The 25,600-nt window shown below is 45.4% G+C and overlaps 1 long non-coding RNA gene across 3 annotated transcripts in view; it reads left to right on the plus strand.

Annotated features, from left to right (window-relative positions):
* Nucleotides 1–25,600, plus strand: part of LOC137654547 (uncharacterized) — a 105,163-nt gene that overhangs the window by 49,564 nt on the left and 29,999 nt on the right. For all 3 annotated transcript variants that reach the window (XR_011046656.1, XR_011046655.1, XR_011046654.1), the window contains one exon: nt 2,719–2,885. This is a non-coding gene — a long non-coding RNA (uncharacterized lncRNA). The remainder of the gene's footprint in view (nt 1–2,718; nt 2,886–25,600) is intronic.

The raw sequence follows: 25,600 nt of genomic DNA on the forward strand, positions 1-25,600 counted from the left end.
TGACTGTTCAGTCTCCCAACCACGTTCTCTTCTCAGACGCATCGGACGTAGGCTGGGGTGCTACCTTAGGCGGTAGGGAATGCTCGGGATTATGGAACTCGAGTCAAAGGACAATGCATTTCAACTGCAAGAAGCTTCTGGCAGTACGTCTGACCTGGAAAAGCTTCAGGTCTCTCCTTCAAGGCAAAGTAGTGGAGGTGAACACGGTCAACTCCCTGCTTTGATGTACTTCTCCTAGCAAGGAGGGACCTACTCTCTGACATGGTACGAGTTCGCAAGTGACCTCCTCTCCTGTTCAACAGGTCTAGACTTTTCACTAGTAACAAGTTTCTTCCAAGGCAACTTGAATGTCTTAGCAGATTGTCTCAGTAGGAAGGGACAATAATTCCAACATATTGGACCCTCCACAAGGATGTATGCAGAGACTTTGGGTCACCTGGGGCCAGCCAACCATAGATCTCTTCGCAACCTCGATGTCCAAGAGGCTCTCAATACTTTGCTCACCTATCCCGTACCCAGCAGTAGTTCTTTTAGATGCCTTTCTACTAGATTGGTCTCATCTAGACCTATATGCATTCCCTCCGTTCTAGATTGTCAACAAGGTACTGCAGAAGTTCGCCTCTCACGAAGGGACAAAGTTGACTCTAGTTGCTTCCCTCTGGCCCGCGAGAGAATAACTTACCGAGGTACTTCGATGGCTAGTAGACGTTCCCAGAACTCTTCCCCTAAGGGTGGACCTGCTACGTCTGCCACGCGTAAAGAAGGTACTCCAAGGCCTCCACGCTCTTCGTCTCACTGCCTTCAGAGTATCGAAAGACTCTCGAGAGCTAGAGGTTTTTCGAAGGAGGCAACCAGAGCGATTGCTAGAGCAAGGAGAACATCCACCCTTAGAGTCTACCAATCGAAGTGGGAAATCTTCCGAAACTGGTGCAAGTCAGTATCCGTATCCTCGACCAGTACCTCTGTAACTCAAATAGCTGACTTCCTCTTATATCTGAGGAAAGAGCGATCTCTTTCAGCTCCCACTATCAAGGGTTACAGAAGCATGTTGGCATCAGTCTTCCGTCACAGAGGCTTAGATCTTTCCAACAATAAAGATCTACAGGACCTCCTTGAGTCTTTTGAGACCACGAAGGAGCGTCGTTTGGTTACACCTGGTTGGAATTTAGACGTGGTTCTAAGATTCCTTATGTTAGACAGGTTCGAACCACTTCAATCAGCCTCCCTGAAAGATCTCACCTTTAAGACTCTTTTCCTGATATGCTTAACCACAGCTAAAAGAGTCAGTGAGATTCATGCCTTCAGCAAGAACATCGGATTCTCATCCGAAACGGCTACATGTTCTACATCTTGGTTTTCTAGCCAAACACGAGCTGCCTTCTCGGCCTTGACCAATATCGTTCGATATTCCAAACTTATCGTATGGTTGGAAATGAACTAGAAAGAGTATTATGTCCTGTAAGAGCTCTTAAGTTCTATTTTAAAACCTTTACGAGGCCCGTCTGAAGCTTTATGGTGTTCAGTTAAGAATTCATCTTTGCCTATGTCAGAGAATTCTTTATCCTATTTTTATCAGACTGTTAATACGAGAAGCTCATTCCCTTCTGAATGAGGAAGACCAAGCTTGGCTGAAGGTAAGGACACACGAAGTTAGAGCTGTCACAACTTCCGTGGCCTTTAAACAAAATAGATCTCTGCAAAATATATTCGACGCAACCTATTGGAAAAGCAAATCAGTGTTCGCGTCTTTTATCTTAAGAATGTCCAGTCTCTTTACGAGAACTGCTACACTCTGGGACCATTCGTAGCAACGAGTGCAGTAGTGGTGGGGGCTCCACCACTACAATTCCCTAATTCCAGAACCTTTTTAATCTTTCTCTTGAAATATTTTTGGGTTGTCCGGAAGGCTAAGAAGCCTTTCGCATCCTACTTGATTTGGCGGGTGGTCAAAATCATTTCTTGAGAAGCGCCTAGATTAGAGGTTTTGATGAGGACCTTTAGTATGGGTTGCAACCCTTCATACTTCAGCTCCTAGGAGTCGCTCAGCATCCTATGAGGATCGCGAGGCTCAGTAAGGAAGACGTACTTAAAAAGGCAGAGTAATTGTTCAAGTCGTCTTCCTTACCAGGTACTTATTTATTTTATGCTTGTTATTTTGAATAACTGCTAAAATGAAATACGGAATACTTAGCTCATAATGTCAACTTGTTATGCTGGTCTCTACCCACCCCCCTGGGTGTGAATCAGCTATATGATCATCGGGTAAGTTTGATATTGAAAAATGTTATTTTCATTAGTAAAATAAATTTTTGAATATACTTACCCGATGATCATAAATTAAAGGACCCACCCTTCCTCCCCAATAGAGAACCAGTGGGACAGAGGAGAAAATTGGTTCGTTGTTGACATCGAGTACTTGAGTACCTACTTGACAGATGGCGCTGTTGATGTACACCCCCACCTGTATAGCGATCGCTCGCGTATTCCTCCCGTAGGTTTTTTCTGTCGGGCAGCAGGGATGCAGCTATATGATCATCGGGTAAGTATATTCAAAAATTTATTTTACTAAGGAAAATAACATTTTTTTAAGTACAATATTTGTAATTCAAGTTTTATTTTGTTACTCCATTAGTGTTTGAATAGAATCCTTAATTCCTTTAATGAAAAATAAGTTAAATTGAAAGTTGGTTGTTTTCAATTTTTTATCCTTTCTTTTAGGTTTGCCTCCTGTCAGAGACAGTGACGTCGAAACAGTCCGATGCCTAAACGGCTGTGCCGAATAGTCCAATTATTTTTCTGACGCCGAATCAGCGATGCCCAATGGGATATGCAGAAACATACCAAACTATCCTTGGGAGTACCTACACTGATGACCACTAATAGAGGTAAGAATACCATCATGATATTACATATATATGATATTTGTTCCGGTGCAAATACAAACCCTTCACTATTTATAGAGGTATTACTTTAAGGCGTAGCTGAAAGACAAGCCAAGACAACTTTAGTGAGGTATAACTAGCCCATCTGCTAGTTGGGGGGGGCCCCTAGTCTGGCTACCCCGCTCACTCACACCTGTCGGCTGAGTACCACTTTTGCTTTTGACTCAGTAGAGTGCATAAGTACCGTCGCTCTTTCCCGTATTTTGACTTGCCTTGTCTAATCTTTTTCGTTTTCTTGTTTCAGGTGTGTGTGTGTGTGTGTGACTGTAGTCCTGGTATGCGGACATGTCCTGGTCCCGCATGCTGTACCTTTATGTCGTCTGTTGAGACAAACCCTCATCTGCTGTGTCCGGCTTGCCGGGGCCATCGGTGTTCTAGGGACGACAATTGCGATCAGTGTCGGGAGTGGCCTGCCTGCCAGTGGGAGAGGTTCGGACGTCGGAAGTAGTATTAGTCTAAGCACGATTCTTCGCCTTTGCGGTCTTCCTCGAAATCGAAGAAATCCTTATCATCATCTTCTACCCCCCTCAACATCTTTCCGAAGCTGCTCCACTGCTGGGCCCTTCCTGGGTATGGCTGAGTAGCAGCACAGGCCTAGTTACACCAGGTCAACCCTGTGGGTTAAGTGAAGGTCTTGACTCCCCTAGTGAGTCTACTCCTTCCCTTTCCCCAGGGAGCGCCTGCTCTTTTACTGATATTGTATCCTTCTGGCCATATCTGGGCATCTAAGGTCCCCTTTCGAAGGAAGTTCTGTTCAAATTCCTCCTCGGAGGTTGACCCTCCTTCTGTGGGCACAGGTGCTGCAGCCCGTTGGTTAGACTTCGTGTCTTTGTCTGATGCTGAGGATTTTGCTGACCCACCAGGGGCAGTGGCAAAGCATTCTCTGAGGCAGGTTTCCCCTTTTGGGGAACGAGTCTCGTTCGCGAGAGAAGACCGCCACTAACCATCAAGCAAAGTGGTCTATCAGCTAGGATTGAGATCGTGGAAAGAGGCCACGCACCGCTTGATATCTCTATCCCTGGGACAGCGAAGCTTGCTGTACCTCAGGGAGGAAAGATCTGCTCGTTCTCAACCATGGCCCTCTTAATGAGAGAATGCCTTGATAAAGTCGTTGAGGTTCAGCACTGCATATTCCCGTGTTGAAAATTGGTGATGGGCAAGAGGGCTCTCGAACTTGGGGAAATTGCTCCCCCAGTTCAAATCTAAATTCCTCTCATCTTTTTCTTCTTCTTAATATTACTTTGACCTTCTCTTAATTTTATAAACTTTCCTTCGTTTTGCTGTCCCAACTCAGAAAAATTTCCCTTATACTGTATATGTGTATATATTATGTACATAAATAATTATTTTTATTTTGCGGGGGTGGCATGAATGTTTCTATATCCAGTATAGCCGTTGGCGTGAATGTTTCTACATCCGTTATTGCTGCCTGCTTCAATGAATGGAAGGAGGTGTCACGGTTGGGAGGAATTTGCATTCAAAGCTATATGTGAGAGTATTGGATGATCTCAGCCATCCCGAAGATAGTTTGGACCTTTTTGGCGGAACTATTCTCAAGTTTTGGGTCTTCGGAATCCAGGGGATCCAATGCTTTGGGTAGGACTCTCGGCTTTTGGTCGGAAGCCCATCATTACAGATATGGGGAGGATGATTCCATAATTTTTTGGTGTCGGTCCTAATAAGCAGCTTCAGCTTACACCTGTGCCTCTATATCTGTTTTGATGCTAACCTTCAGGTAGGGTATGGAGTGGACCATCTGGGAAGTATACTCTCATTGTGCTGATAGTGGAGTGTGCAAATTTCCTTTCTGACGTGTGATAGCCTAATATTCTCGAGCAGGTAAATCAAACTATCACTTTCTCTCTCTCAACCTCGTTTATGGATCGAACCCCCATCCCCTGGATACGTTGACTGTCTTCCAGCACTGTTGACAACCTCTGCTTATTTAATTAAGGAATTTTAAATATTAAACTTAGCCGGTGAATATATAATAGCTGACGTCTCGGACGGCTCGACAGAAACACAAAAACTCGCGAGCGATCGCCGTGAAGGTTGCGGGTGTGCCCACTAGCGCCGACTATCTATCAGATACCGCATATACATGTAAACAGCTCCAGTTCTTCTCTGTCGGTCTTGTTGACAAGTTGATTCCGCTCGCTGTTAACCTGGAGTTTTTTCGTCATTCTTGGTGAAGTACTTCTTTTTGGTTTTGAGCTTTCGCAGTGACAGGTGTTTTTCTCTTCAATTAAAACTCTTGAACCCTTTTTTGGATAGCGTTTATTGTTGATGACTTTGGATTGTTTTTGGATTTTCTTGGACTTTTCAAAATGGCTGACCCTTCTCCTATTCCTAAATTTCGTAAATGTAATGCTAGGGATTGTAACAAACGTCTTCCAAAGGGCTCTCTCGACCCACATACCGTGTGTTCTAATTGCCGGGGTAAAACCTGCCAATTAGGAGATCGGTGTGATGAGTGCGTGGTACTTTCGGAATTCAACTGGCTAGAGTTTGATAAATATTCTCGTAAGCTTGAGAGAGATAGGGTGAGGAGAAGCTCCTCTAGGTCGTTGGATTTTTCCTCCTCCCATACCCCTGAACCTAATCCTTCCCCTGTAGTAGTTGTACCTGAACCCTCTACTAGCACTCATGAACCATCCATGCGGGATATGTTGCTTGCCATTCAAGCTTTGGGCGAGAGAGTTGAGTCCTTAGCATCGGATGTGAATGTGTTAAAGTGTCAGAGTGCCAATTCAGAAAATCGTGGGGATAAAGTGATTAGTGCGCAAAGTGTTTTTAGTGTTGCGACCGAGGGTTCGTCTGTTCGTGCTTGTCGTTCTCCTAGTCCGAGACCTCTTTCAGGCTCCCATGCACCAGGGAGAAGTAATGTCGTAGGACTTATGGGGACGAGAGGCTTTAACCAACGAACAGACGTTCCCTCTATGGTATCGGGCGTGTCTCGTCAAGACCGCCCCTACCATAAGACGAGCGAGGCTGTTTTCTCCTCGTCATTCGAAGGCTTCTCGCGAAAGAAACCTTGGAGCAAAGTTTCTAGACCCTTAAAGCGGAAGTCAGTCCCTTCAGGACAGGTCCAGCGTCCTGGTTGTAGCCATTGGGACAGCTCTGACCCTTTGCAGTCGCCGGAAGACTGCTCGCCGCTTAAACGAAAGCGTAACACGGGCTCCGAGAGTCTCAGTAAAGGCAATGTTTTGCCTTCACAGACGTTACCATCGTCTCGGCCCGTACCGACTCCCGTTGATCCTAAATGGGTTGTCCTGCAGGATATGCAGAATAAGCTTGCCTCCCTTATGGAGGAGTATACCGTTGAGCAGGTTCACGATGATCCTCGCCGTTACGCTGATCGAGATCCTGGCCGTCAGCCGCCCAAACGAGCCTTTACTCGTCCTGTTGACGTTACGAAATGTGATGTCGGTAGTTTGTCACGTCAGTCACGTGACTTGGAGCCTCACTCGATGCAGTCCCGTGTTGACTTTCAGCCCCTGCCGCAGTCTCGTGTTGACGTTCAGCCGCTGCCGCAAGCTCGTGTTGTCGTTCAGGACGTTCGCCAACCAGCTCAGTTGCCTTGTTTTGACGTTGAGCGTCAAGCACCGCAGTCAAGGGTTGTTTTAACTGCTCAATCTAGGCAGTCAAGGCAGTCTCGACTTGACGTCGAGCGTCCTCCCGCTCCTGTTGTTGTTGCTGGTCAGTCCTTTCAGCAGTTACATGACGTAGCTTTCTTGACTGCTACTGATGCTCCTTTGCGTGTGGACTTTGCTTGTCAAGCATTGCCACCGCGGCAGGTTTCTCCCTTGCTTGAGACTCGTCAATTGTCGGACGAGGTTCCTTCAGATGAGGATGTTGCTGATCCTCCGCCTACTGATAATCCTTTGGATGTTTTGTCAGACGTTGAAGAGCCTAAGGCTGCGCAACCTTCTATGGATTTTAAGAAAATCATGATGATTTTTAAGGATCTTTTCCCAGACCATTTTGTTACTGCTGCTCCTCGTTCGCCTCCGTCAGAGTTTGCGCTAGGCTTAGCTGCTGCCAAGCCTTCTTTTACTAAGCTAGTGCTCTCTCGCTCTTCTAAGAGGGCTTCACGTCTACTAGGCGACTGGTTGGTTACCAGGAGGAGTTTGGGGAAGATGGCCTTTGCCTTCCCTCCTTTTAAACTAGCTTCTAGAGCGAGCGTCTGGTATGACACGGGAGAAGTTCTCGGCTTGGGAGTCCCTGCCTCTGCCCATGGTGACTTCTCAAGCCTCGTAGACTCTCCCCGTCGCCTGGCCATGAGACGCTCTAAAATTTGTTGGTCCTCCTCGGACCTTGACCATCTCCTTAAAGGGGTTTACAGGGCCTTCGAAGTTTTTAACTTTTTAGATTGGTCTCTAGGAGCATTAAGCAGGAAGATCTCGTCTGCCGACCAGGATGTTTCCGTGCTTATTATGTCTTGTATGGACAAAGCCATCCGCGATGGCTCCAATGAGCTCGCCGCCACCTTTACGTCTGGAGTCCTGAAGAAGAGGGAAACCCTTTGCTCTTTCCTTTCAGCAGGAGTTACTCCCTGTCAAAGATCGGAGCTTCTCTTTGCCCCCTTATCGGCTGCCTTGTTTCCTCAACAGCTGATCAAGGACATTGCTGCTTCGCTTGTACAGAAGGATACACATGACCTGATGGCTACTTCTGCTCGCAAGGGAGCTCCTTCTTCATCTTTTGTTGTGAGGCCCAGAATCGATACTCCTGCGTCTAGGTTTATCCCGCCCTTTCGTGGCAGAGCCCCCAGCAGGGGAGGCGCTCGTGCCGACGAAAGAGAGGCAAGAGGAGAGGATCCAAGTCCTCCCGTGGCAGAGTCTGACTGCCCATGTCCTCAGACAGCGGTAGGGGCCAGACTGAACAACTTCTGGCAGGCCTGGGAGAAGAGGGGTGCAGACCAAGAGTCTGTGTTGTTGCTCAAGGAGGGGTACTAAATACCTTTTGTACGCAGACCTCCTCTAGTAACAGTTCCTCTAGACCTCTCTCCCAGGTATCGAGAGGAGTCAAGGAGACAAGCTTTACATCAGCAGGTGTCTCTGTTGCTAGAGAAGGGAGCGGTGGTGAAAGTCTCGGACCTTCAATCACCGGGATTTTACAACCGTCTCTTCCTAGTCCCAAAACATACGGGAGGTTGGAGGCCAGTGCTGGACGTCAGTGCGCTCAACGTTTTTGTTACGAAAACAAAATTTACGATGGAGACCACGAAGTCCGTCCTAGCAGCGGTCAGAGAGGGAGACTGGATGGTCTCTCTCGACCTGCAGGATGCGTACTTCCACATTCCTATTCACCCAGATTCTCAACCGTATCTGAGGTTTGTTTACAGGAATGTGGTGTACCAGTTTCGAGCACTGTGCTTCAGCCTCAGCCCTGCTCCTCTCGTGTTTACGAGGCTCATGAGGAATGTGGCAAAATTCCTTCATTTATCGGGAATTCGAGCCTCCCTGTACTTGGACGACTGGCTTCTCAGAGCATCGTCCCGTCATCGCTGTCTGCAGGACCTTCACTGGACGTTGGGTCTGGCAAAGGAGTTGGGACTATTGGTAAACTTAGAAAAGTCTCAACTGATTCCATCCCAGACGATTCTCTATTTGGGGATGGAGATTCGCAGTATAGTTTTTCGGGCTTTTCCGTCTGCCACCCGAATAGAGCAAGTCCTGCTCAAAGTCCGACTCATGCTGAAAAAAGACCGTTGTTCAGTAAGAGGTTGGATGAGCCTCGTAGGGACTCTGTCATCCCTGGAGCAGTTTGTCTCGCTAGGGAGACTTCACCTTCGCCCTCTCCAGTTCCATCTAGACTCACACTGGAACAAGAGCAAGACTTTAGAAGCTGTGTCAATCCCGGTGTCCGAGCCAGTAAAAGCATGCCTGAACTGGTGGGACAGCAACATAAGTCTGAGAGAGGGTCTGTCCCTGGCAGTCAAGAACCCAAACCACGTGTTGTTCTCAGACGCATCGGATTTGGGTTGGGGAGCGACTCTGGACGGTCGGGAATGTTCGGGTCTTTGGACGTCGAATCAGAAGAGCATGCACATCAACGGCAAGGAGCTGTTAGCGGTTCACTTGGCCTTGATGAGTTTCGAGAGCATTCTTCGAAACAAAGTGGTAGAGGTCAATTCAGACAACACCACAGCATTGGTGTACATCTCCAAGCAAGGAGGCACTCACTCCCACACACTGTTCGTCATCGCAAGGGACCTCCTCATCTGGTCAAAAAATCGAGGCATCTCCCTGTTGACAAGATTCATCCAGGGGGACTTGAACGTCTTAGCAGACTGTCTCAGTCGGAGAGGTCAGGTGATCCCCACGGAATGGACCCTCCACAAGGACGTGTGCAAGAGTCTTTGGGTGACTTGGGGTCAACCCTCCATAGACCTCTTTGCCACCTCGTTGACCAAAAGGCTCCCGACCTATTGCTCGCCAGTCCCAGATCCAGAGGCGACCCATATAGATGCGTTTCTACTGGACTGGTCTCACCTGGACGCGTACGCATTCCCACCGTTCAAGATCGTCAACAAGGTACTGCAGAAGTTCGCCTCTCACGAAGGGACAAGGTTGACGTTGGTTGCTCCCCTCTGGCCCGCGAGAGTGGTTCACAGAGGTACTTCAATGGCTGGTAGACGTTCCAAGGAGTCTTCCTCTAAGGATGGATCTCTTACGGCAGCCCCACGTAAGGGATCTTCATCAAAGCCTCCCCTCGCTTCGTCTGACTGCCTTCAGACTATCGAAAGACTCTCAAGAGCTCGAGGCTTTTCGAAGGAGGCAGCCAGAGCGATTGCGAGAGCTAGGAGAGCTTCTACCATCAAAGTATACCAGTCGAAGTGGGAAGTCTTTAGAGACTGGTGCAAGTCATCATCCATTTCCTCTTCCAGTACCTCTGTAGCCCAAATCGCAGACTTTCTCCTACATCTGAGAAATGTTCGCTCCCTCTCAGCGCCCACTGTTAAGGGCTACAGGAGCATGTTGGCGTCTGTATTCAGACATAGAGGCTTAGATCTTTCCAATAATAAAGATCTCCAAGATCTCCTTAAGTCTTTCAAGACCTCTAAGGAGCGTCGTATGGCAACTCCTGGATGGAACTTAGACGTGGTCCTAAGGTTCCTAATGTCCGACAGGTTTGAGCCATTACATTCAGCCTCCCTGAAGGATCTCACCCTCAAGACGCTTTTCTTAGTGTGCTTGGCTTCGGCTAAAAGGGTCAGTGAGATCCATGCCTTCAGTAGGAACATCGGCTTTTCCACAGATAAAGCCACATGTTCACTTCAGCTTGGTTTCTTGGCCAAAAATGAACTGCCTTCTCGTCCTTGGCCTAAGTCATTTGATATACCTTGCCTGTCAGAGATCGTAGGCAACGAGCTTGAAAGAGTACTGTGTCCAGTTAGAGCTCTTAAGTTTTATTTAGCTCGTACCAAATCCTTACGAGGTGGATCTGAGGCCTTGTGGTGCTCAGTTAAGAAGCCATCATTGCCTATGTCTAAAAATGCTTTGTCGTATTTTATTAGATTTTTAATCCGAGAGGCTCATTCTCACTTGAGTGAAAAAGACCGTTGCTTGCTTAAGGTTAAGACGCACGAAGTAAGAGCTATAGCAACTTCAGTGGCCTTTAAGCAAAACAGATCTCTGCGAAGTATTATGGACGCGACCTTTTGGAGAAGCAAGTCGGTATTCGCGTCATTTTATTTAAAAGATGTCCAGACTCTTTATGAGGACTGCTACACACTGGGTCCATTCGTTGCAGCGAGTGCAGTAGTGGGTGAGGGTTCTACCACTACATTCCCCATTCCCTTAATTCCAATATCCTTTTAATCTTTCTCTTGAAATGTTTTTAATCTTGTTTTGGGTTGTACGGAAGGCTAAGAAGCTTTTCGCATCCCTTTTGATTTGGCGGGTGGTCAAATATCATTTCTTGAGAGCGCCCAGATTAAGGGTTTTGATGAGGTCCTGTTGTATGGGTTGCTGCCCTGGATATAACAGCTCCTGGGAGTCTTTCAGCATCCTGAGAGGATGGCTGGGCTTCGTGAGGAAAGCGGACTAACAAGGCAGAGTAATCGTCAGAGTCAGCTTCCTTACCAGGTACCTATACTTATTTGGGTTTTGTTATGATATAACTGTCAAAAACTCTAAGCATATACGCCGTAATTGTATTAATACTGGTCTCTACCCACCACCATGGGTGTGAATCAGCTATTATATATTCACCGGCTAAGTTTAATATTTAAAAATGATATTTTGATTATAAAATAAATTTTTGAATATACTTACCCGGTGAATATATAAATTAAAGGCCCTCCCTTCCTCCCCGATAGAGACCCAGCGGAATGAGAAGAACTGGAGCTGTTTACATGTATATGCGGTATCTGACCGATAGTCGGCGCTGGTGGGCACACCCGCAACCTTCACGGCGATCGCTCGCGAGTTTTTGTGTTTTTCTGTCGAGCCGTCCGAGACGTCAGCTATTATATATTCACCGGGTAAGTATATTCAAAAATTTATTTTATAATCAAAATATCATAATTCAGTTAACAACCTAGGAACAAAAAAGGTCCCCTCTACTAATGTTTTAAAACCAAGTAAGTCGGGTAACAAGGGGAAACTTTGAATCCTTCATGTTACTCAAATTCCAATAGATACTGATTATGATATGGTATATAAAGCTTTCAAATGCTATGGAGTACTGTAATAAAAGAAATAAGAATGAAACTTGAAAAGGAAAAATGGCATTCATGGATATCTTATAATAATCATGAAGAAGCATTTATTGCAATATGTAACATCAATAATATTAAAACTAATAACTTGAATGTCATGGGTGCCCTATGTGATAAGATACCAAACAATTTGGATATATATAGACCTGCTGACTGGTTTGAAAAAAATTTTGATATGACTAAATCTCCCCAGAGAAAGCCAAAACCCACCATTGTGGCTTGTTGTTGGGCCTAAAGGGATTAATGGGAATTATTTTAGAATTAGCAAATTAATTCAGAAAAAGGTAGGAACCATTGGACCAGGTGAAATATCTCGCTTTGGAAAAAATACATTCCTAATCCATATCAAATCATGCATGCAATCAGTAATACTGTCTAACTTCCAGACAAGTAGTGATGATATGATGTTAGATGTCAAACCCCACCTAAATTTTAGTTATGGAAGGGGAATAGTCTTCAATAAAGACCTGTATGAATTTACAGAAGAGGAAATACTGGCCATATGTTCATTAACAACGTGGAAAGTGCATAAGGTTCCTGGGATGTTGATGATTATCCTTACTTTCCAGGATGCCGATGTGCCTTTCCAAATCGTTATTGAAAATTAAAGAATTAAAGTTCAACCTTTCAAATAAAAACCCCTACAATGTTTCAAGTGTTTCAAGTTTGGATATCCTTCTAAAGTTTGTAAAAAATAAAAAATGTATAGCATCTGTTCCAAACCTTATCATGGAGACTGCACACTTGAGGTCAGCTGTTTGAACTGCAACTCAAACCATAAATCCACTGACAGGAGCTGCGAGATTTAAAAGTTTGAAGAAACTGCCCTCAACAAATCCAGTGTAGAACACTTAAGTGTGGGACATTCCAAAAGACTACTGAAAAAACCAAACAGCTATACAAAGGCATTAAAACCAAGAGAAAATATACCATAGGAGACATCAAACCCATGTAATGCTGCCAGTAATTCCAAGAAAAGAAATACATCATCTAATGATGGTAAGGTTTTGCATGACAAGGTAAGTATATTGCCTTCCAAGGCTTTGCCACGGTGTATTAAAACTGCGGCATTGCCCATATCTATACAACCTTCATCCCCCATTACCAACAACAGTACTAACCTCTCTCAGGCCATGTCCTTGCCTCATTTGATGGAGGTTCCACTTGAAACTAAGTTACCAGGTGTACCCGTTGTGGGGAAGGTGCAAAAAATATAGTAGCTCACATTATGACATCAAATAAATATGATGTTTTGTCTGTTGATGTTTCTGATAAACTAGAAGACAATTCAAATAAATCGGAAAGTCAAGTTAAGGTCCACCATCCCCCTCAACAATGGGATCAAAAGGACAAAAAGAAAATCACAACCACAAAACCCAATTTATCAAGACCCAGTCTAGTAAAAGCACCAGGAAATACAGTAGTGTTAGATCAAAAATTGCTAATGGGAAGACCTCATCTAAAAGTTCTTCCAAAAATAAACCATAGTTTTTTCCTCCATTTTGTAATGAAATTGTCAGGGTTTAAGGGCCAAATATGAAGAACTTAAGCTCTCAATTCAAGAGCATTCCCCCATAATTTTATGTCTACAGGAGAGCAATCTTAATGCTAATACCCCTTGTCTTTGCAAATATATTAGCTATAGGACACCATAGGATCACCGAGTAGAGAACCATGGCGGAAGTCTCACAGACGTTCGTCGAGATGTTCCCCAAATACCTTTATCTATCGATACACCTCTGCAGGCAGGAGTTGTACAGATTGATATAGGGAGAAAATATACAATGTGCTCTCTGTACTTGCCTCCAAATAATAACATATTGTAAGATAATTTAGTAGAGGTGATTCAACAACTCCTTCAACCTTTTCTTTTACTTGGACATTTGAATGGTAGACATCCTCTGCGGGGTGATGTTTTAGCAAATACCAGGGGCAATATTATATCAATTGTGGAAAAAGAGGATGTCGGACTCCTTAATACAGGAGACCCCACACACTTCCATGTTCCAACAGGTGCCTTGTCATGCATTGACCTTTCAATTGCAAGCTCTAACTGCCTTCTTGATTTTGATTGGAGGACATTAGATGATTGGTATACAAGTGATCATGCACCAATCATTATAAACACCAACAATGGTCCACCTTTACAAAGATTGCCACGATGGAATCTTGACAAGGCGGACTGGGTTAAATTTCTTAACCTTAGTGAAATCAAGGGAAGTGCAGAACAGTTTGAAAGTATCGATGATGCCATAGACTTACTGAATGGAACTTGCCATACAGCAGGAATCAATTCGATTTCCAAAACCACAGGATTATTCAAACGACGACCAGTCCCGTGATGGTGTTCAGAATTAACTGTTGAGTAGCGCAACCAGAAAATCTTTTGACTAGATTGCATAGGCGCCATATGGAGGAAAATTTGATAATGTACAAGAAATGTTAATCGCAGTTCCGTTGTGCCATGAAAGAAGCTTGGCGCCAATCTTGGGTATCTTTTGTTTCCTTAGTTAACAATAGAACCCAAATTTTTCCCAAACCCACCACCAGTGTTGAAGGTGAATGGTCAGTATGTGACTGAAGCAAATAATGTTAGCAATGCCCTGGCTGATCATTTCGCAAATGTATCATGCAGGTGTGTAGCAGCTCCTGGTCACCAGTATAGGACCATTGAAGAAAAGAAAATTTTAAATTTTGTAACAGGAAGGAAAGTGTCTTATAATTCTCCTTTTACTGAAAGAGAATTTGATTCCGTACTTGGTATTTGTAACAATACAGCCCCTGGACCCGATGGAATTCCATATCCAATGATTAAACATGTACCTATTAATAGAAAGTTATTTATTTTAAGCAATATTAATAGAATATGGCAGGATCATAGTTACCCAAGTGTTTGGGAACTAGCCATTATTTTAGTCTTTAAAACCTGGTAAGGACAAGTTTTTAGCAGCAAACTATCGACCAATTGCATTGACACCTTACTTATGTAAGATCATGGAGAAGATGGTCAATGCAAGATTGATGTGGTACCTTGAAAGTAGGGTATTTTATCACCTTTTCAGTGTGGATTTAGATAAATGCACTCAATGACTGATGTGTTGATACGACTTGTCGTTTATTTCTGAAGCCTTTGCTTCCAAACAACACCATGTAAGTCTTTTTTTTTTCTTTTTTTTTTTACCTTGAAAAGGCATATGATACTACTTGGAGATATGGTATACGTAAAACCATTCATAATTTGGGTTTACGAGGAGAGCTGCCATTGTTCATTCAATTGCTTATTTCACATAGATTTTTTCAAGTGAGAGTGGAGGAAGCTCTATCTGAGAGGAAATCTCAGGAAGGAGGAGTTCCACAGGGTAGTGTGCTAAGTGTAACCTTATTTGCACTAGCCATTAATGGGATATCCTCTCTCATTCCTCAAGATATTCTCTCAACACTATTTGTTGATGATCTCTCCATATCATGTGCTGGAGCTAGAATGGCGATGGTTTAGAGAAAACTACAACTCTCAATTGACAAAATTATTCAATGGGCTGATATCAATGGGTTCAAGTTTTCGACAAGCAAAACTGCTGTTGTCCATTTCTGTCGTATTCGGAGAATACATCCAGACCCGGATATATACATTAAAAGTCACTGGATCCCATGTGTAAGTCAAGCTAAATGTTTAGGCTTGAAATTTGATTGTAGGCTTACATGGGTTTATCGCTTAAAAGTGTTAAAAGCTAAATGTCTTGAGGCTCTGAATGTTTTAAAAGTATTATCTCATACATCATTGTGGTCAGACTTAAAACTATTTTAAAATTATACAAGGCCCTGATTTTAAAAAAAAAATAGTTATGGGTGTGAAATATACTCTTCAGCCACCCCAAGCTGATTTAAGGGATAAGATTCAATACATATTGCTGTTATTAGATTGTCCACGGGAGCGTTTAGAACTTCGCCTATCACAAGTCTCCTTGTTGATGCTGGAGAATTACCTTTAGACCTTTACCGAAAGTCTTCTATTGTTCAGTATTGGTTTAGGTTGTAAAGACTTCCTAATTCATTAGCCTATCAGACTGCAAGCCTTGTAAAGCACACATCATACTTTGAGTTGCACTCAAAATCTCCGCAACCTTATGGTTTTTGGGTTAAACAATTAATATACAGTCTTGATATAGTTAGAAGTAAGGTGCTTCCATTTAAGGTATCATCAACGCCTCCATGGAAATTACCAGAGGTATCTTTTTATAAATACTTTTCTGGGCTCCGACCCGTGTCGCCCAGTGAAATGCTCCTTAAGCACCATTTCTAAGGTATATAACTGCTATATATTACCAGAGAAAAAATTGCATGGGAATGCCAGGTTGAACCCAGCTCGCTCACCTGTATAAGGTGTCGATATAATACTGGGGCGCGATAAATCACAACCAGAGGCCTCGCACCATTTAGATATCTCCTGTCAAAATCCCCGAACAGCGAGGTGCCGTTCAACCTCGTACTACTACTAGCCAACCCACGCCAGTGACGTCACTCCTTATATAGCACGCAGTCTGACAACCGTTTTTTTGTCTGGTGTGTGTATTTCGCTGGTTTTTCTCTGGTTTTACCTCAAGATGTCCGACTCCACTGTCACTACATCTAAGTTAAGTACCAGATCTATGAGTTTTGAGATTTTGGAGGGGGCCTTGCCCTTTTTTTTGTTTTTTTGTTTATATTATTCAGCTTATTCACGACCTTGCTGGGTTTCCCTCGGGCGGCTCCTTCCTCTCTCTTTCTCGTTCGTTCTTAACGATTTTCAATAAGTCCTCCATACTGATTGTTTCTCGTTATGAACTTTATGGATTGCCACGGTTCACACACCGTATCATTTTATTTTGTCCTGTTTTATGATAACAGTTATTTCATATTCATGTGCGTATTTTGGAGGTTAGCATGCCTGATCGCCATCGGCGTTCTTTTCCACATATCATATCTAGGCTTATTTACGTTCGTACGCCACGGACTCGCTTACCAGTTTAACGTCATTCGTATGATTGCATTAGTTCGAGGGGCTTTCATGAGTCGGTTATTACAATTTAGTTTTCATTTTGTTAGCACTTCACTGACCCTGGGTTCTGTTGGTAGCCCTGCCTACTCCTAGCGTCGTCAGGCTTGTTCTTTCCTGTCTCTTGTTCGCGCCCTCGTTTGTTTTACGATTGATTTATAGCTAATTTTATTATTATTATCATCATCCAGCATGCCTTCCTCTCTTATTTACCATGTGTTATGTTTTTTATAGTGTTTTAATCTATTCACGTGATCATATCACTCGTGGGTCTGGCAAGTTGGTATACCTGATATCGTCTCGGAGCCAACCTACTCCTAGCCTCCTCCCGCCGATATCTTATAGCGCTATGTACTCCTCCCGGGGGCATCCGCTTTGCACGTGCGGTTCCCGTTGTTCTGTGAGGCGTTCTATTATTATTCATTAACCTACATTACTTTTCCCCACTACTCTACCCGGTCGTAATCGTTTTCTTTCCGTCGCTCGTTTGGCCGACGATCGGCGGGGAGTTTTCGACTCGTTCCATGGTACCTTGTTATGTTATTTATTTATTTATTAAGTTGTGTACGGGCTTCTCCCTCTTGGTCCCGCACGTCACGGACCCTTTTAAGATCCCTTCCCTCCCTCTGTCACGCACCTCACGGACCTCATATAGATATATATATATATGTTTAAAGACTTCCATTACGGGATCCCCGGGAGTAGCTTTTATTCATTACCATTCGGTCGAGTTTTTTAGTTGAGCCCCGGAGCCAACGTTATTCATTATTACTTGGATTCCCTTTATATTTTAGTCACGTTTATCTATTATATACGATCCTAGTTCTCGACCTTGCCTTCCATGATATGATCACGACTACGGTCTGACTTAATTTAATTTATTAATTTAATTTAACTTAATTTTACAATCAAGTAAAGCTGTTATTTGATTTTTCAAACACCGGGGTCCCCTGGGGGGTCCCCTAATTTGCCTTCATTCAATTATTAAGGCATTTACATATGAATAATTTTTATCATTTATTTGATATATGACTTATAACCCCCCGGACCCCCCAGGGTCCCCTTTTTGCCTTCATTCATATGTTTAGGCATTTATATGAATAGTTTTATCATGGGTTGGATATATATATACTGTATAGAGTTGCAGCATTCGGGCCCCGTGCCCTTCATTTGCTTCCATTCAGGATAATTATAGCTATATATATATTCAACTTTATCACCATGATAGTAACTTTTATAATATTTAAGCACTGGGACCTCCGGCCCCTAATTGCTTTCCTTTAAGATACTCGTGTATCTTTTATCTTACAGACTGTCCGCTGTGCGATGACGGCATGTGCCGCTGTTCTCCACCAACCCTGCAGCCATAATGTGTGTCGTTCGCACGCTCACTGCTCTCTTCAAGTGGATGACCTAGCTGTCTGGCATCCGGACAACTGTCCTGTCTGCTACAAATTGGCTTCCACTCTAACATCTGAATCGGTGAGTGCAGTTACTTTATTACAGAATTGTGGGGAATTACATTTTAATGTCCTCTTTTATTGTTTTATTACTTTAAGGCCACAGTCCTCTGGACTTCCTGCATGCCTTATATGTGCCTACGAAGTCCTTGGGCTTCTTAGTTTTTTCTTTGGCACTTTTATCACTCACTAATAGTCTGTTCTCTTTCAGAGCACCCAGCTTGAAATGGAAACAGCCCGAGCTACCCTCAAGATCTGGATTGGCGGGTTCGCCCGCAACGTGAAGGCCAGACAGCCGTATATCCTTTCTGAGGAATGGTGTTCCCTCCTCTACCCCAATGCTAAAACATCAGCTGCGGTCCCCAAAGCGCTGGCGGACCCGATCATCGAGAGCATTGCATCTCTTCTTCTGGCCCCGGACCAAGGGGAGACGGGCGCCACCCTAACTGAGGACGTCGCTACCCTCGACCTTGATGTGGAACCCATGGCTCTGGATGATCCCGACGCAGGTAGGGACGTAGGTGAGTCAGGTGGTTCCCGGGCTGGGATTCCTCTCCCTAGCCCGTCTTTCTCTTCTACTTCCGACCAATCTTCTTTTCGCGGTTTTCCTGAGGCAACCAGGACTGATCTCAGCTCCCGACCTGTTCCCCCCAAAGTGAAGGCTCCTCACAAGCCTTTATATAAAACTCACAAATCTTCCCAAGACCACAACCCTTCGAGATCGTCACCCTCGGAGGCTAAATCCTCCTCCACCAGAGTCTCTCAAAACCCAATTGCTGTGCCCTCAACCTCTCAAGAAGTAGTCTCTGTTCCGGCACCTGTTCTCCCCCAGGCGGGATCATTTAACATGGAGGAATTTTCTGACAAACTGTTTGCTCGTTTTGAGTCGATGCTATCGTCTCATACGAAGCAATCACATGAGAGGATAGCTTCTGTGGAGAGCCTAGTCCAAGGCCTCATGAGTTCGGGGCTACCACCTCCACAACAGCAGTACCTACCCCATTCCCGACGCCTCCAAGCTTCCTCCTTTCAATAAGAATAACCCTTGGAGGTTAGCATTGCATGCCCCCTTTTCGGAGGGTATGCTGTCAGTCGAGGGTTTCGGTACACGGCCTCTTACGGACTACGAATTTTAAATATTAAACTTAGCCGGTGAATATATAATAGCTGACGTCTCGGACGGCTCGACAGAAAAACAAAAAAACTCGCGAGCGATCGCCATGAAGGTTGCGGGTGTGCCCACCAGCGCCAGATACCGCATATACATGTAAACAGCTCCAGTTCTTCCCTGTCGGTCTTGTCGACAAGTTGATTCCATTACTCGCTGTTGACCTGGAGTTTTTCGTCATTCATGGTGAAGTACTTCTTTTTGGTTTTGAGCTTTCGCAGTGCAGGTGTTTTTATCTTCAATTTAAACTCTTGAACTCTTTTTTGGATAGATTTTATTGTTGATGACTTTGGATTGTTTTTGGATTTTCTTTGACTTTTCAAAATGGCTGACCCTTCTCCAATTCCTAAATTTCGTAAATGTAATGCTAGGGATTGTAACAAACGTCTTCCAAAGGCCTCTCTCAACCCACATACCGTGTGTTCTAATTGTCGGGGTAAAACCTGTCAATTAGGAGATCGGTGTGATGAGTGCGTGGTACTTTCGGAATTCAACTGGCTAGAGTTTGATAAGTATTCTCGTAAGCTAGAGAGAGATAGGGTGAGGAGAAGTTCCTCTAGATCATTAGAATTTTCCTCCTCCCATGCCCCTGAACCTAATCCTTCCCCAGTAGTAGTTGTGCCTGAACCTTCTACTAGCACTCATGAACCATCAATGCGGGATATGTTGCGTGCCATTCAAGCGTTGGGCGAGAGAGTTGAATCTTTGGCTACGGACCGTAATCAACTCATGGCGGATGTAAAAGAGTTAAAGTGTCAGAGTGCCACATTAGAAAATCGTGGGGATAAAGTGATTAGTGCGCAAAGTGTTATCAGTGTTGCGACCGAGGGTTCGTCTGTTCGTGCCTGTCGTTCGCCTAGTCCGAGACCTCTTGCAAGCTCCCATGCACCAGGGAGAAGTAATGTCGTAGGACTTATGGGGACGAGAGGCTTTAACCAACGAACAGACGTTCCCTCTATGGTTTCGGGCGTGTCTCGTCAAGACCGCCCCTACCATAAGACGAGCGAGGCGGTTTTCTCCTCGTCATCCGAAGGCTTCTCGCGTAAGAAACCGTGGAGCAAGGTTTCGAGACCCTTAAAGCGGAAGTCAGTCCCTTCAGGACAGGTCCAGCGTCCTGGTTGTAGCCATTGGGACAGCTCTGACCCTGTGCAGTCATCGGAAGACTGCTCACCGCCTAAACAGAAGCGTAACACAGGCTCCGAGAGTCTTAGTGTAGGCAATGTTTTGCAGTCACAGACGTTACCATCGTCTCGACCCGCACCCACTCCCGTTGATCCTAAATGGGTTGTACTGCAGGATATGCAGAATAAGCTTGCCTCTCTTATGGAGGAATATACTGCTGAGCAGGTTCACGATGATCCTCGCCGTTACGCTGATCGAGATCCTGGCCGTCAGCCGCCCAAACGAGCCTTTGCTCGTCCTGTTGACGTTGATGTTACAAAGTCACGTCAGTCACGTAGCTTAGAGCCTCACTCGATGCAGTCCCGTGTTGACTTTCAGCCGCTTGTGGACGTTCAGCCGCTGTCGCATGCTCGTGTTGACGTTCAGGACGTTCGCCAACCAGCTAAGTTGACTTGTTTTGACGTTGAGCGTCAAGCACCGCAGTCAAGAGTTGTTTTAACTGCTCAATCTAGGCAGTCAAGGCAGTCTCGAGTTGACGTCGAGCGTCCTCCCGCTCCTGTTGTTGTTACTAGTCAGTCCGTTAAGCAGTTACATGACGTGGCGTCCTGGACTGCTACTGATGCTCCTGTGCGTGTGGACTCTGCTTGTCAAGCATTGCCACCAAGGCAGGTCTCTCCCTTGCTTGAGACTCATCAGTTGTCGGACGAGGTTCCTTCAGATGAGGACGTTGCTGATCCTCCTCCTAATGATAATCCTTTGGACATTTTGTCGGATGTAGAAGAACCTAAGACTGTACAACCTTCGATGGATTTTAAGAAAATCATGATGATTTTCAAGGATCTTTTCCCAGATCATTTTGTTGCTGTTGCTCCTCGTTCGCCTCCGTCTGAGTTTGCGCTAGGCTTAGCTGCTACCAAGCCTGCCTTTACTAAGCTAGTGCTGTCTCGCTCTTCTAAGAGGGCTTTACGTCTTCTAGGCGACTGGTTGGATACCAGGAGGAGTTTGGGGAAGACGGCTTTTGCCTTCCCACCGTTTAAGCTAGCTTCTAGATCGAGCGTCTGGTATAACACGGGAGAAGTTCTCGGCTTGGGAGTCCCTGCCTCTGCCCAGGGTGACTTCTCAAGCCTCGTAGACTCTCCCCGTCGCCTGGCCATGAGACGCGCGAAGATTTGTTGGTCCTCCTCGGACCTTGACCATCTACTTAAAGGCGTATACAGGGCCTTTGAAGTTTTTAACTTTCTAGATTGGTCTTTAGGAGCATTAAGTAGGAATATCTCGTCTGCTGACCAAGATGTATCCTTACTTATTATGTCCTTTATGGACAAAGCCATCCGCGATGGCTCCAATGAGCTCGCCTCCACCTTTACGTCGGGAGTCTTGAAGAAGAGAGAAACCCTTTGCTCTTTCCTTTCAGCAGGAGTTACTCCCTGTCAAAGATCGGAACTGCTCTTTGCTCCCTTATCGGCTGCCTTGTTTCCACAACAGCTGATTAAGGACATTGCTGCTTCGCTTGTGCAGAAGGACACACATGACCTGATGGCTTCTTCTGCTCGCAAGGGAGCTCCTTCTTCATCCTTTGTTGTGAGACCCAGAATTGAGACTCCTGCGTCTAGATTTATCCCGCCCTTTCGTGGCAGAGCTCCCAGCAGGGGAGGCTCTTGTGCCGAGGGAAAGAGAGGTAAGAAGAGAGGAGCCAAGTCCTCCCGTGGCAGAGTCTGACTGCCCACGGCCTCAGACAGCGGTAGAGGCCAGACTGAACAGCTTCTGGCAGGCCTGGGAGAAGAGGGGTGCAGACCAAGAGTCTGTTCTGTTGCTCAGGGAGGGGTACAAAATACCGTTTGTACGCAGACCTCCTCTAGTAACAGTTCCCATAGACCTCTCTCCCAGGTATCGAGAGGAGTCAAAGAGACAAGCCCTACATCACGAAGTGTCTCTGTTGCTAGAGAAGAGAGCGGTGGTGAAAGTCTCGGACCTTCAATCACCGGGGTTTTACAACCGTCTCTTCCTAGTTCCAAAGCATACAGGAGGTTGGAGGCCAGTGCTAGACGTCAGTGCGCTCAACGTTTTTGTTAGGAAAACAAAATTTACGATGGAGACCACGAAGTCCGTCTTAGCAGCGGTCAGAGAGGGAGACTGGATGGTCTCTCTCGACCTGCGAGATGCGTACTTCCACATTCCTATATACCCGGATTCCCAACCGTTTCTGAGGTTTGTTTACAGGAATGTGGTGTACCAGTTTCGAGCACTGTGCTTCGGATTCAGTCCTGCTCCTCTCGTGTTTACGAGGCTCATGAGGAATGTGGCAAAATTCCTTCATCTATCGGGAATTCGAGCCTCCCTGTACTTGGACGACTGGCTTCTCAGAGCATCGTCCAGTCATCGCTGTCTGCAGGATCTACATTGGACGTTGGGTCTGGCCAAGGAGTTGGGACTTTTGGTCAACTTAGAAAAGTCCCAACTGATTCCATCCCAGACGATTCTATATTTGGGGATGGAGATTCGCAGTCTAGTTTTTCGGGCTTTTCCGTCTGCCACCCGAATAGAACAAGCCCTGCTCAAAGTCCGACTAATGCTGAAAAGAGAACGTTGTTCAGTAAGGAGTTGGATGAGTCTCGTAGGGACTCTTATCATCCCTGGAGCAGTTTGTCTCGCTAGGGAGACTGCACCTTCGGCCTCTCCAGTTCCATTTAGACTCTCACTGGAACAAGGGCAAGACTTTAGAGGCTGTATCAATCCCGGTCTCCGAACCAGTAAAAGCATGCCTGAACTGGTGGGACAGCAACATCAGTCTGAGAGAGGGCCTGTCCCTAGCAGTCAAGAACCCAAACCACGTGTTGTTCTCAGACGCGTCGGATTTGGGTTGGGGTGCGACCCTGGACGGTCGGGAATGCTCGGGTCTTTGGACCTCAGTTCAGAAGAGCATGCACATCAACGGCAAGGAGCTATTAGCAGTCCACTTGGCCTTGATGAATTTCGAGAGCATTCTTCGGAACAAAGTGGTAGAGGTCAATTCAGACAACACCACAGCTATGGCGTACATCTCCAAGCAAGGAGGCACTCACTCCCACACGCTGTACGTGATCGCAAGGGACCTCCTCATATGGTCAAAAAATCGAGGCATCTCCCTGTTGACAAGATTCATCCAGGGGGACTTGAACGTCTTGGCAGACTGTCTCAGTCGGAGAGGTCAGGTGATACCCACGGAATGGACCCTCCACAAGGACGTGTGCAAGAGTCTTTGGGCGACTTGGGGTCAACCCACCATAGACCTCTTTGCCACCTCGTTGACCAAAAGGCTCCCAATCTATTGCTCACCAGTCCCAGATCCAGAGGCGATCCACATAGACGCGTTTCTACTGGACTGGTCTCACATGGACTTGTATGCATTCCCACCATTCAAGATAGTCAACAAGGTACTGCAGAAGTTCGCCTCTCACGAAGGGACAAGGTTGACGTTGGTTGCTCCCCTCTGGCCCGCGAGAGAGTGGTTCACCGAGGTACTTCAATGGCTGGTAGACATTCCAAGGAGTCTTCCTCTAAGGGTAGATCTCTTACGTCAGCCCCACGTAAAGGATGTCCATCAAAGCCTCCCCGCGCTTCGGCTGACTGCCTTCAGACTATCGAAAGACTCTCAAGAGCTCGAGGCTTTTCGAAGGAGGCAGCCAGTGCGATTGCGAGAGCTAGGAGAGCTTCTACCATCAAAGTATACCAGTCGAAGTGGGAAGTCTTTCGAGACTGGTGCAAGTCAGCATCTGTGTCCTCTTCCAGTACCTCTGTAGCCCAAATCGCAGATTTTCTCTTACATCTGAGAAATGTTCGCTCCCTCTCAGCACCCACTATTAAGGGCTACAGGAGCATGTTGGCTTCGGTCTTTCGACATAGAGGCTTAGATCTTTCCAATAATAAAGATCTCCAAGATCTCCTTAAGTCTTTCGAGACCTCTAAGGAACGTCGTATGGCAACTCCTGGATGGAACTTAGACGTGGTCCTAAGGTTCCTGATGTCAGACAGGTTTGAGCCATTACATTCAGCCTCCCTGAAGGATCTCACCCTCAAGACACTTTTTCTAGTGTGCTTGGCTTCGGCTAAAAGGGTCAGTGAGATTCATGCCTTCAGTAAGAACATCGGCTTTTCCACAGATAAAGCCACATGTTCACTTCAGCTTGGTTTCCTGGCCAAAAATGAACTGCCTTCTCGTCCTTGGCCTAAGTCATTTGATATACCTTGCCTGTCAGAGATCGTAGGCAACGAACTTGAAAGAGTACTGTGTCCAGTTAGAGCTCTTAAGTTCTACTTAGCTCGTACTAAGTCCTTACGAGGTGGATCTGAGGCCTTATGGTGCTCAGTTAAGAAGCCATCATTACCTATGTCAAAGAATGCTTTGTCATATTTTATCAGATTTTTAATCCGAGAGGCTCATTCTCACTTGAGTGAAACAGACCGTTGCTTGCTTAAGGTTAAGACACACGAAGTAAGAGCTATTGCAACTTCCGTGGCCTTTAAGCAAAATAGATCTCTGCGAAGTATTATGGACGCGACCTTTTGGAGAAGCAAGTCGGTATTCGCGTCATTTTACTTAAAAGATGTCCAGACTCTTTATGAGGACTGCTACACACTGGGTCCATTCGTTGCAGCGAGTGCAGTAGTGGGTGAGGGTTCTACCACTACATTCCCTTAATTCCAATATCCTTTTAATTTGTCTCTTGAAATGTTTTTAATCTTGTTTTTGGGTTGTACGGAAGGCTAAGAAGCCTTTCGCATCCTGGTTGATTTGGCGGGTGGTCAAATGTCATTTCTTGAGAGCGCCCAGATTAGGGGTTTGCTGAGGTCCTGTTGTATGGGTTGCCGCCCTTGATACTTCAGCTCCTGGGAGTCTTTCAGCATCCTAAGAGGATGGCTGGGCTTCGTGAGGAAGACAGACTAACAAGGCAGAGTAATCGTCAAAGTCAGCTTCCTTACCAGGTACCTATATATATTTGGGTTTTGTTATGATATAACTGTCAAAAACTCTAAGCATATACGCCGTAAACTGTATTAATACTGGTCTCTACCCACCACCATGGGTGTGAATCAGCTATTATATATTCACCGGCTAAGTTTAATATTTAAAAATGATATTTTGATTATAAAATAAATTTTTGAATATAC

Source organism: Palaemon carinicauda, chromosome 15, assembly GCF_036898095.1.
Source record: "Palaemon carinicauda isolate YSFRI2023 chromosome 15, ASM3689809v2, whole genome shotgun sequence".
NCBI lineage: Eukaryota > Metazoa > Arthropoda > Malacostraca > Decapoda > Palaemonidae > Palaemon > Palaemon carinicauda.